Source organism: Rhopalosiphum maidis, chromosome 3, assembly GCF_003676215.2.
Source record: "Rhopalosiphum maidis isolate BTI-1 chromosome 3, ASM367621v3, whole genome shotgun sequence".
Lineage (NCBI taxonomy): Eukaryota > Metazoa > Arthropoda > Insecta > Hemiptera > Aphididae > Rhopalosiphum > Rhopalosiphum maidis.
This window is the reverse complement of record NC_040879.1, coordinates 2453341-2467592: the sequence shown is the minus strand read 5'-3', so window position 1 is coordinate 2467592 and position 14252 is coordinate 2453341. Positions and strand designations below refer to the sequence as shown.

Genomic DNA, 14252 nt, shown 5'->3' with positions numbered 1-14252 from the left:
TTGATCGCTCATTCACATTGGAATACTTATTGGATGAGGATTCTAATTATATTTATAATATACCTATAGGTAGTAGGTATATAGAATAATTATAATATATATAATAGGCCAATTAGAAAAAGAGTTTCAATTTCTCACAGTTTAGTTAGGTTTAGCATATATATTTTTATTTTCTAATTATATAAATATAAGTAACTTAATTCGTTATTTTTCGCTTGAATATCCGATTTATTCGATTTCAACAAAACACGAACTCAATGTTAAATGTGTTCAAATGACTTTTCAATATTTTATTATGAACAACTTAATTGAATGATAGTATTATATTTAAACTTATCTATTTTAGTTTTTTATTTGAATTTACAAGAAACTCTTATGAATTATGATAAACCCCACCTTGTTATTCATTTTCAAAACTTAGAAGAAAATATTCTATGAATTTATCAACACTGAACAAAAACGAAAAAATAAAACAATTTTCAAAAGCCCATAAACAATGAAAAAAAGAACCAATATCCTTTGTATTTGTAAATCACACTATGTCTAAATGGCGTATTATTATAAATATTTAGTATAACCTTTAAGTATCAACGGGATATATATTTTTTTTTGATTAAAACCAAAAAATTTAAAAAAAAATTATTAAAACATTATTTCCAACTGTTGTCTCTGAAATTTCACATTTTTTCGTAATTGGTTTTAAATTCTTCCAGATTAATAATATGAAAAATACTAGGCATTTTTCAACTAACACAAAAATAAATTAATTTGATAAAAACGCACGTCTTTGTAAAATTATATATTCATCGCTCAGAATATAATTTAAAATAGAAACAATTTTTTCCGTATATTTTCCCCATAATATTTTAAATTCCACTTTTAAATCTATATTTTTTTTTATTGCGATATTTATCAGTTCACTACGTCTTCAAGACTAATATTATATCATTCATATTAATTTTTGTAACATAATTGTAAGTATTAATATATTTTACAAAATTAAAATATGTCCAACTTTTACTAAAAACTAAAAAATAATAGATTACAACATTGTGGTTGTGAGTAGTCGTCATAAATAATTTTAATAATCAGTTTTATTTAAACTTTAAATTATCTAATCTGTTTTTTTTTTTTTGTCTACTCCTTTCCATTCCTTTTTTTTTTTAACGAAATTTTGTGACAATTAAAATGTAAGCAACTTAATTTTTCTTTTTAAAACGGCTTATTTGTCGTGGCTAAAGGGCGCAGAGATATTAATATCTTTACTCGAATTGTAAAAAGTTCTTATTATACTCTGTTTATTGTTTATCAAACATACGTCATATTCTGATTATGAAATAATTGTTTTGATTTTTGTTATTAGTGTTTTTATTGATCACACGTCACATATCACAAATACATTACAGATATAAATACTTAAGTACACAAATAAAATGTATTTTAATTAATTAAAAAAAAAAACCAACACAGTTTTAATGGCTTGACCACTTATTCACCTAACACTTAATTTAAAGGTTTGGCTCGTTGCAATGTGGTATTGTCAAACGTGAATGGTCGGCTGACAATTTCGCGCACGACTTTTGAAAGGCACCAGAAACCCCAGATAAAGTTTTTAATTAATTAAGTAAACATAATGCGCCGGAAAGTGACTAGTTTCTTTTCGTTGTAATTAACAACGTATAGTAGATAAATTATAATTACAAGAATATTAATGCGATTAAAACATATTAAGCGTTTAAAAATAATATGTGCCTGTTTGCGATGATGTACGAATAGAGTTTATCATCGATGAATAAAAAATATTAAATTTCATGCATAGGTATACTTAGTACCTATTATGTTTTATTTTTATATACTATACAATATTATGAGGTCAGCAGTGTATGTAACCATATGTAGATCGCGTCGCACTGACAATCAGTTTTATTAATTAAATTTCAACAGAAACAACATTTTAAAGCACTAAATGTTTACCTACTAAAATAGTATATGTACTCTGACTCCGACATAAAATTAATATATATTTTTTTTTTCAAGAGGAAAAAACGGGTCAGGTTACGTTCCTTGAGTATGTATTTAACTAAATGAGTTACACTTTTAAACAATGAAACACTACTCGTACGAAAAAATATCTACTAGGCATAGAGTGGATAATGCATTTCGAAAACAAGTTATGGCTTGTAGTTATAACGAAAATCTGTTAAATGTATATCACCTGAAAAAAACAAACAAACAAAACAAAAATTAGAATAATTTTAAAAGTATCAAAATGAAAAAATAAAAACACAAGTATAATAATTTATAATATTTATAATAATTAATCACTGTGAAATAGTGATGTAGTGATACAATATATTTTAACATTAGCTATCACTAATATTATGCATAAGCCGTTTTTTATCACGTTGTTTTTCGCTCAGACTTCTCTAAAAAATAATGGACGTTTTTATGGTTTTGCTGTAGCAGCTATAGTGTCCAAAGTATTTATTATACTGCGTGCGTTTTTAAATAATTTATATCAATCGTGTTTAAATTTAAATTATATATAACATCGATTGATTAAAAAATATACTTTAAAAATGAGACAATATTTTATTATACGTCGCTTAAAATTCATGTATTTTACCGTATTCTGTTTAGATATAACCATAGGTATATGTTTTCGGATTTAGGTATTATAATTTTTCGTCTCAAATTGATAACATATAATTATACGGTTCTATTAATTTTTTTCGAACAAATCACGCTAAGCATCCTTTGGCCGATTACAGCTTTGTCACGCTGTATACGAATTATATAAATTAGACAAACTACCAGACCCTGTTATCTTTCATGTTTTCAACAAAATAAATCATTCTCATATTACTTCTTACTTATCCATCACTAATTCTTTCTAATCTCGTTAGACGTCGTATCCATCTCAACTTTCTCATTTCGTCTACTCGCTACGTATGTGTTCTAACGCTATACCAACTAAAAACATTTTTTTTTTTTTTTTTGGAAACTATACTCATATATGTTTTTCGTATATAATTTAAGTTAGTTCTTAACTGACAGTATTCATACACAATCAACTTCGCTAAAATTCACTATAAACGTCGCATTTCAACTATATAAATAATACGGTACCATATTATTTCAAATGTAAAACAAATATATCAGTATACATAATATACTGAAATGAGATTTTTCGTAAATATCTAATTCAAATGGCATTTTGTTAGATAAAATGTCTAATGTATCGTAGACTTTTTATAAATAAACGTATTACATAATGATCGCGGTAAAGTAGTATTAGGTATATATACAATTTTTCAATTCACAAATTCCGGTATAATCTTCTGTTGATCTAGGTACGTAAAAATCTACGAATTCTCGGTACTTGAAATCAAAATGCATTTTCCATTTCCAAAATATTTCGGTGGACCACTATATTAAAATGATAAATGAATAAAATATATATTCATGTACACATCAAGAATGAGTCTTACGTACTGCAAGTGCATTATCTCGGATTGGCAAGGGCGAATGAATGCCGAGATGCCACCGGGACACAACGTTTTCATATACTCATTTTATAAAGCACAATAGCTCATATTTAGAGTTGCTGTCAACGAATTCCTTTTCTATCAGAAACGCGGAGATGACAGCAGCTCAGACTTCCAGTATGCCAGATCCGCTATTGCATATTTATAGTCTTCTTACACGTAGGTAGTAAATAGCTTTTAACGAGTATGTTATAACTTAAAATCTATAGCATTTTGTTTATTTATTACCGAGTAAATTATGTTTCTATCGATTAAAAACAAATCGTTTTTTTTTTTTTTAATAAAAATGTCATAAATTGTAATTATTAAAAATAACTTATCTCAACTAAAAATACACATATTATGCAATAATTATTTTCATAGACATTTAAAAAGATGACTCACTCGAGTGTGTTGTCTCCGCCTTAACAATATCCATAATAGTACATTTATATTCAGCAGAATTCATATTTAGCTGTTAGTTTTAATATTAAAGTTAATTTACCTATTATTTATTTATGTATAAGTCCTTTAACAAAACATTACAGAAATTATAGTTTTTAGTACAATGAAACTAATGGATATAATGTAAATAACTAAAAAAAAAAATTAAAATTTAATACTTATAATTATAAATAAAAATATTTTAATACAATACAAGATAATTATACTTTATATTTCACGTTTGAAATAAAAATAACAAAGTTTTAGCTTTAAAAACATGATCAGATAAAATAAAAAAATCTAGAGCCTTCGTAAGAGCTCTTGAAAAAAATGAAATTTTTCTATTATTCGTATTAAATTTAATATAAGTATATAAAGCAAATCAAAATTATAAACATTTTTCTGCTAGGAATTCTAAAAACATTAAGTTATCAAACTTAAAGGTAAGATTATTATGTAAGTATTATAAAGTTTTAATACTTTACATAGGTATAACTTACTAAATAATTAAATTATCAAAAAAGCCTAGTATATAGGCCAAGCCCTTAGTTAATATTCTTACCTTTAAGTTTGATGATAGTAAATTTATTCTAATATTAAAGCTAACAGCAAAAAATAAATACTGCCGAATGCAAATTTGTAATGATTAGTAAAACGTAGACAACAACACATGCGGGTAAAACGTCAGTTGCGGTAACAACTAGATAGCCGGTTAAAGCTTTTTTTGTTTTTATTATTATTAATAAAGCCATGGTCTCCGTGTACTTAAACGGAAATGTTTACATTTTTATATGATAACGCAATGCGATAAGAACAACAGGTGTTTTCGATTATACAAAAATGTAAGCATTGCCATTTAGGCATAATAATATGACGGGATCGACCTTAAAACATGGCTCGGCTATTTTATATATTATCAGTAGGCCTGTTCGGTACTCGTTTCGATACCTGCCTATTTTGGTACGATTATCGATAAGGTTCTATAATATTCCAGACCGGAACCGCTTCCTCCACTCACCGACGACGACAGACCCAGTAGCGCTTTACATCGCGCTTACCAGTTGCTTACTATCACGAGAGACGAGTCATCGTCGACCTGACGTTGCCTTATTCTTTTAAATTTTATTTGTATTACTAATTATCAGTGTGGACGTCTCGTTATTTTTCTCGTACGTGTCGATGACCGGAAATGCGTCTCACGAACGATTAGTGTAATAATTATACAGAGGCAGTTTAAAACATAATAATATTAATATCACGTCCTATTCCGCGTGCACGGGTGCAGTAGTGTGATTTATACATACACACACACGTTTTTCTCGTGTTTTCTTTCGATATCAAACGCGCGCAGGTGCGGGCAGTGCGTATAAGTATTATACGACCGTATCGGGAAAACGGTTTATAGTGCGCGTCGATCGTCGTTTTATTAATTTTTAATAATTTGTAAAAGTACTACCCGACGTGAGCGGATTGTTGAATGATTCGTTATAATTTTCTAGTTATTCGTCAGTTTTCAAGACAGTCAACGTCGTCGAGTATACCTACGTATCGTTGTAGGTGACACCAATATAAATGGTGAGCAGTCGGCTTGAACATCCGATTCGCGATATATTGTTCAATTTCTTTGTTATCATCGGTTTCGCTGTGATTGCTAAAATTATTATTATTTATATTATTGTCGAGACGGCGTGAATTTTTTCACATAACGTCGTAATTTTCTTTTTGTACAGCAGGTAGGCGCCAACATTATTTCCCATATCATAGTTTTATCCAGAGCTTGAAATCGACATTGGATACCGATTTTGAATTCCGGTTAAAACCGTACAAACAACGTAATAAGAGTAACCAAAACCGAAACCGAAATTGAAAAAAGTGAATCAATGTATGAAACTGAAATTAAAATAGGAAAATTTTTTTCGGTTTCAAGCCCGAGTTTTAGCATAATATAATATTTATGTAATCATCAAATATCTGTATGTCGTGTACTACGTAATATTTTAACAATATGTTTCATTTATTTAATTGTTCATTTCATAATTAATCAGTATTTATTTTGAATTTATTCATTGTTATTATTTTCGATTTGTTGGTTTATCGTTCCGCAATAAACATGGCCATCTAATTGTTTAACATGCCAATAATAATGTAATTAAATTAAATTTAGGTTATGAGTAATTTTATCCATGTAAATATCTAAACAATTAGCATAACAATGAACAATATGTACCAACTTTTTAATATCTAAAATACTTACACAACTTAAAATCAGTGATACTTAATAATCAGTAATATTATAGTAATGATAACTTATTATCTATTACTTTTACACCATAAGATTGGCAACTTATTAGGTTTTAAGATTGAAATTGATTTTTAAAAAAAATGTATAGTTTTATTTTATTATTAGAAAAATGATTCATTTAATTTTTTTTTTCTATAGTTGATTTCGTCACAAATACAACTCACGCCACCCCTAATTCTATATTGATATATAAATTATTTGATTTTGATTTAGCTTTGACTAAGTGTACTACCTAGTGTGACTTAGTGTGACGTATGTTTTATTATATGGTTAAAGCATTATCATAATAATCCCAATATTTAACAGCATAGTCTATTAAATTTAAATAGTATCTAAATGTAATAAATTATTTGATTTTTAATTAATTGAATTGAAAAAAAAAATAAAAATGTGTCCACTTGCTTTTTTCAATATTTCAATGAGATAGGTACGTTATAACAGTGCCATAATTGTTGATACTGTTGCATATTATTGCATTTTACTGTGTATCGATGGACTATAAATAAAACGAATATTACTATGTTTCATTATTGTCTGTAATCGCCCACCGCCAACCAGCGCTCGGTCATGATATTTCCATCAAAATATACGCAATAAGCCAGTTTATTCCGAGGTCTTGGATCTAAGCAATTGGCGTTTTTGATTCATCTTATAATCAAGACTTCTAGCGTACATTTTGAGTTCGTGAACATTGATAAATTGGAAAAACGGATAAAGGGTAATTTAGTGTAATTCGATTAAAATATAATATAGTGTTAACATGACAATCAGTAATATCAGTAACATTACTAATATTATTATAATTTATATTACCTATTGATTGTTCGTAGATTTTAAAACAAAATGAACATTAATAATACTTACATCGGTTTTGAAATGTAAATATTGAATACAAACCTCACTATATGTTTTATATTTATTTATTTTATAATATTATGGAATTGACTTTTTTTTATATTTCTGATGAAAGTTCAGTCAATCATGCAGTTATTTAAATAAAAACAAACACTTATTCATAAAATAAAACAAAGTTTAATGTCGTATGCATTAACTAAAAGAATTGTATAACTTACCAGCACAATTAATTTATATATAATGCATTTATTTATGTGTTTTATTCGTTGAAAAAATTATAATTATTTTTCACATAAAAAATTCCATCACAGTAAAAAGTTTAAAAAAGATTAATATTTAATGTGAAAAACGATTATAATATATTATTTAAAGTAAATATTGCTGAGAGAAAAATATATCAAATGATTATAATTTCACATCACACAGAAGTAATAAAAATTGATCTGTAAGTTAGAATATTCATATAGTACAGAATACGTAATAAGCGTTTTCCGGACATAAATAACGTAACGATACAAAGTAACGATATGAAAAACTAAAGATTTACTATATGTTTGGAAAAGTGTGGAAGTGTTATATTAGCTGTTAAAAATCGAATTAACAATTAAGATCAAGAATAATGATAAGGAATGTACTTATTTTAGTGGTAAGGAGGTATAAGACAAATAAAGTCACATTTATAGAATAACGTATAGGGCACGATAAGCAAAAGAAAGTTGTTTTTATGGTCATTGGTTGATCGAACCAATACAATCAAATGGTTTTAAGAATAATAACAAATTTACAGTTGAGTGTGGAGATGTCTCTTTATTTTCAAAACACTGTTCGTTTGAACAGCAAACGTAATATATGAACAATGATATATATATTGAATTCAACCAAAGGTTAAAATAGCGTACTTATTGATACACTAATAATAAACCGTAAATTAAACATTTATAAAATAATGAGTTTTCGAATTGGTAAATAGTAAGTAACTGTTAGTATAGATACTTTATATCTTTAAATGGTTTTAAAAGATAATATTACTGTACATAACGATCTTTGGCGTCCATTATTAGTCATTTATAATTTTTTCATTTATAAATTTATCAAAATATAGAGATGTGAAATATGTGGTAGATGTTTACATTTTTTTACCACAAAAGTTACAAAGTGACCCCTCAAATTAATCGTTTTTGTGAGGCTAACATTATTATCATAACAACAAAATGATTGATATAAACGAGAAGTTTCAACTAAAGACAATATACATGTTAATCGTGTATTTAAACTATCTTCAGAACAGTCAATATTATATTTATTGATTTTTATATCAAATTTAGTTATATATTCTGCAATAGGTAAAATGAATATCTATATAATTAACCATTTCACTATCAAACTGACTTTCGCGTAGCAACTATAATTACAAGCCACTGACACGTAAATTTAATTTGTTAATTATTATTATAATTTTAAATTTTATTTATAATGATTAGAAATAAATATCAAACCAATCGATCAATTTTAGAAAATTTTCTAATATCATAATTAATTAATTATTTTATGAATTAACTTAAATAAGTTTATTTGAGTTTTAAAAATGTATGTCATTGTTTTTTGAAATGCAGCATTAACTTGCTAATAGCAATTAATTAACACAAAACACTATATTATGATACCTATTTCAAAGTATAATAATATGTGTCCATTAAAGTCACGCTATATCGAGAAATTTACATAAATGTATACATTATTTCACAAATGTACATCTCACAAAAAAACCTAATACCAGACGAGTAAAATTTATTTTTATTGTTAATTATATTCTTTATGTTATTATAAAATTTTAACATTAACTATTATGTTAGGTATATCATATTATATTCTAAAGAGTATAAAGTCTATAATTGTTTGTGTTTATAATATTTGTTATGATTTATCCGGTTAAATTAATGTAGAATTTTATTTCGCATGCATATTATACATTATTATAAAATTAAAAATAATCAAAACAATTATTACATTTTTAATATTTATGTTCACATAAAAAAAATATGACATAATTATTTATGTATGCATACGTAATATTCATATTATGCATATCAATTTACAGTTTTCTATTTACCAAAAAAAAAAATACACTACATTTGTGGTATGATGTACCTAATAATTAAGTATTTTAGCCACAAAATAATCAAAACAAACAATATCTTAACTATATTTCTATGAAAGAGGTTAGTATAGAGCAAAAGAGGTGTTTCTGAGGTTATCGTTACGCAACGGCGTTACCAAAAATACCAAATTTTACCCAATTCACGTCAGATGTACGATTTTTTTTATACATTAAATAACTTTTAAAAACTATTTCGTGAATCTAAAATATTATCTACAAACATTGAAACATTACTTATTAATGAATATAATATGCTCGTAAGCCGTTGCAATTCAAAAATATACGTCACAGACATACAATTATTAAATGTAATATATACGTGCAATATATAGTGATCTTTGATGTTAAAGATTTTTTGTTCGCATTTTCTGTAGCCCTTTCGTATGTTTGTCTTTAGATTATCTTGCACAAGCTCATCAACAAGCTTCAGCATCCGTTTTCGGTGAAATGTGTTTGCCCAGCTGACATTTTCTCCTCTCCTTCTGTGACGCGTGAATACAATATTATATAATATAATAATATTATGGTGTACTGGTGTAGATATTCCACACTATGCGCACATGTGCATGAACGTTGAATAAGGTTTGATGTATTGAATTAGAATTCACTGCGTAAATTCTAGCCCGCACTCAATAAAAGGCGTAGGTACAAGGACGGAACCAAAGACAGCTTGCTCGTCCGCAAAAGCATCATGAAAACACTTGCAAATGTATTTCAAACGAACTCGTATTAATTCAACAATATTGAAAAGTGTATCTATTATTTTTGTACACATATTTTAATAAATATATTATTTGATATGAAAAAAAAATGGACACTGAATAATATAATATGATTATTTACACATTTTTAAAACAATGTTCTATCTATCTATTTTAGGACAACTAGGTATATGCGGTTTGGGTCTAGGGGAGTTATTATCCTTCATTTCTGCCGATTAATGGTAACAGAAAGTATACCGGGTAATAATTATGTCATGATCAGATGATTAATTAAATATAACACGTTTAACACTTATAATACATATTATTATATTATATTTTTGAGTTTTAAATTAAAACAAAAATAATAATAATGTATTACACGTTATTATATATATTATCCTTTTTATAATGGGTAAATAACTATACAAAATATTATAATATAATCGTCAGTAAATAAACCATAATATCATTAATATCATAGGGGGACGTCGGTTGTCGGAAAAATTTATCGGTTTGGCGGGCACGGAATATTGTCACGCGAAATTTCCTATTACAGCCATGTCGGGCTTCTTATAAGGCGTGACGAGTGACGATGTTCCACCAGGTGATATTTTTAGACTGATACCCGCAGCGGTGAGAGTTTTTGAACACGTTTAAATATTTATGCATTGTTATTACCGAGACAATATTTGCACATCCCCGACGTACAGTATTACACATACTATGCACACGCGTTATAATTTAAATTTTCGTTTATTATAAACATGCACTGCGCTATTATATTTTATACATTTAAATTTTTGTTTTTGAATTAATAATAACTCAGCTATAGTGTTGCCCGAATAATTTTGATTTGATTATTTAATAAGTGACTTTGACAAACATAACATTACGTATAACAGCGGTTTTCATGATTTATTTTAATAATAATATCGTGTATACAGTAGTCTCAATACTATATTTAGGCATAGCTAATTTAAATACAACCTGAGCTGAAAAATATAAATGGTTTTTACTAATTTCGGGACAATTAAAAGGATAAAATTAATATCAAGTTAAGTTCTATGTTTTGTTAGTGTTTTTGGCAAGGTCTTATCAGTGTTTTAAACAGAAATAAACAGAATTCAAAATTAAAATTAAATAAATACTTAACTAGATTTAATAACACATAATTAAAGTGGATATAGAAATAAAAAATTAATACATTTTTTAGGTTTAAAATTTTAATTATAAAAAATCTTCTTAAGACTCAATATGAAATATCAATACCACTGATGTAATATCTTATGAGTAGGTTCATGTCATTAAAATATGCCAAGTTGATAAAAATAATAGAATAATTGATTATTATTATTATTTTTTAATGTGACTTTATCGACGATATTTATTGGCTTACTTTTAAATTAGATAAATAGATTATAAGTAAAACAAAATAAAATTATTAAAAATGATTTGCAATTTTTAAATTTACTTTAAAATATGAAAAAAAAATATACTGCGTTCGTGTTTTCTTAATTTCTTTGTTGAAAAGAGGCTAGGTTAAAAACAAATGTTAAATAGTGTTAAATGTTAATTGTTAATTTATGTTTTTTAATTTAAATTAAAACTTACAATTTTTTAAACTATTATCTGAAACCTTTTTTAAATATTATAATTTATTAAAAGTATAACAAATCAAAAATTTGATTTAATAGAGCCATAAAAAGTGTTTTATTTCAAATGTGCCTAACGTCTAGTAAAATAAAAATATTTCAACGACTTATTCAAACATTGTTTCGTAAAAATATAAAACTTTATTTGCACGTCATATGATATGTCTATTAAAACATCGTGAGCAGTAAAAACAACATATTGGTTTACTCTGAATCTATTAAATACGAATAAGAAAAAAATATTCAATAACTCAGCGTTGAATCATCAATGGTGATTACATTGTTGCCATTAGGGAAGCCTAATAGATTTACGCATTGAATTGATATTAAAATAATATTTTATGGTAATGGATTTAAAATAATATGTACACTTTTTTTTTTTTTACATTTAAATGTCTTAATCTAAATGACTATCTATTTTTATCGAATACTTTTAAAAAATAGTGATCGAATGATGGGGATCTGAACTATTATACTTAATTACCTGTATCTTTATAAATAATGCAATTAATTGTGATTATAATTTCAGAACAGTTATTGGAATAATATTGAACTCTATTCTTAATAAAACACGACTAATATAATAAAAATAATAACATTAATTAAGGATTGTACGTTTTGGTGTTCTAACAAAAAACAATTTTTGAATTTTCCACGATTTTACTAAGTAATTAATATTTTCTAATTCTCTTTGTTGTTTTGTAAATGCTAAAATATTTAATATGTTTTTTTTAAGAAGTATTGATTTTAAGTGTTCTATAAAACTAATTATTTTTCTCGTTTTTTCCTAATCAAAACGAAAGGTAATTATTCTGAAACAATGAAATATTGTGTCTTGTTCAAAACGAATAACTCTTAACGACGACCATACCACATAGTTCATTTTTGAATAAATGTTGTAAGTACCTACTTACACGATACATTCTTTGTACACATAATTAAAACTATCTGGTTTGTGTTTTAAACTTCAACCGTGAAGCACTTGTTATATTATAATATTATAATGTTACAAATTGTTTTTTAATTTTTTATGTTTATCATTCTCTATATTTATTTTACAAAAACATATTTATATTTCACATCAGTTATTTAGATTCTAGAGCCATTCTGCATTTATATTTAAATAAAATAACGATGTGTTAACTTTCATTACGTTCTTTGTTATTTTAGAGTACTCGCGTATCTGGGGGTTTTTGAATTCAAAGAAAAACTATTGCGTTTATTATACTAATTAAATGCATCTGATATAATATAATACCATATTAGTATTTATGCTAAAAACAAAAACAAAATCATATATAATAGATACCGTACAAGATATAACATATTCAATTATTATTTTTATTAGTGGTGAAGTTTGGGAGACGAGGAGAGGAGGATGAGTATATTATGCATGATGTTATTTCGTCCCATTCCCACGTGCAGAAAGAAAATCAATTTTATTTTAACAAACACGTGCGGCTCATTAATCGCATGGAATTTAATAGCGACGTATAAAGTATAATAATATTTACGTCCACTTTATATTTTATGAATTTTTCAGTGGCGTCTGACGTCGGATACAAATAACAATTTAATATGAATAAAATAGTAACATATTAATTGCATATATTATTATACGTGAAAAACTATTCCACATAATATCGACTATATATTGTGATGTATTGTGCCCAAAGCATTAACCAACGTGCACCGCTAAATATAGTTATATGTTTAGGGATCTAACATCATAGTTTTGTATGCTACACGATTGTAACACAACGTTTTTGTGAGGCCAGCCGAGTTAACATTGTTTAATCTAGTTTAAGCTCAGTTTTGAACGCGTAAATACATTATTATTATTTTTTTTTTTTTTTTTGCTGTAACATGTTTAACATGTGTAAACATGTTTTCACAGGTATACAAATTAATATAAATCATACCAGCAGGCTTATCTAGAACAAGTAGTTTAAACAGAGGGCACGGACTTAACTGCGTAACGTATCTTACAATATCCCCGTATATAGTCTGATAGTCAAATTAAAATAAATAAATAGCAGATACCTATGTGAAATCTAATTATTGTATTTAAATATAAATCGTTATATAGAAAAAAAAATATACGTTAAAAATGATATAAGTAGACGTTTATGGAAAAAACTAAAAAAGTAATTTTTCGGTCAATCAGTAAAATTAAATATAGACGCGTTACAGTAAGAATCCAGAAAACGCGTGTAGTGCACGAATACATACGTACCGTCATATCGGTAAAGGTTTGACCACATCTACCAACAATGGTATAGAGTGTAATATACACAAGGCTGGGAATTAACGAGTTAAAAAGTTAAGTTACTTTTAACTAAGTTACTTAACGAGTTACTTTTATTTTCATAAGTAACTTCTAACTTAACGAGAAAACCCAGAATGATTTTAATATATTAACTATGAAGCAATAAATTTGTTGTGCCCCTCAACAATAATTATTTGTTCATAACATTTTATTCGTATTGTTTCCTGTGACCTTTCATGTAATTCATTTTACACGTCAAAAAAAAACTAACTTATTTTTAACCAAGGTAAGTTACTTTTTTTCAAATTAACTTTTAGCGAGTTAAATAAATAAAAAAAAGC

The 14252-nt window shown here is 26.3% G+C and overlaps 1 protein-coding gene across 1 annotated transcript in view; it reads left to right on the top strand.

The window, feature by feature from the left end:
• LOC113560239 (sex peptide receptor) overlaps window positions 1-14252 on the top strand; it is a 223998-nt gene that overhangs the window by 91410 nt on the left and 118336 nt on the right. The gene's annotated exons all lie outside the window — the stretch shown is intronic.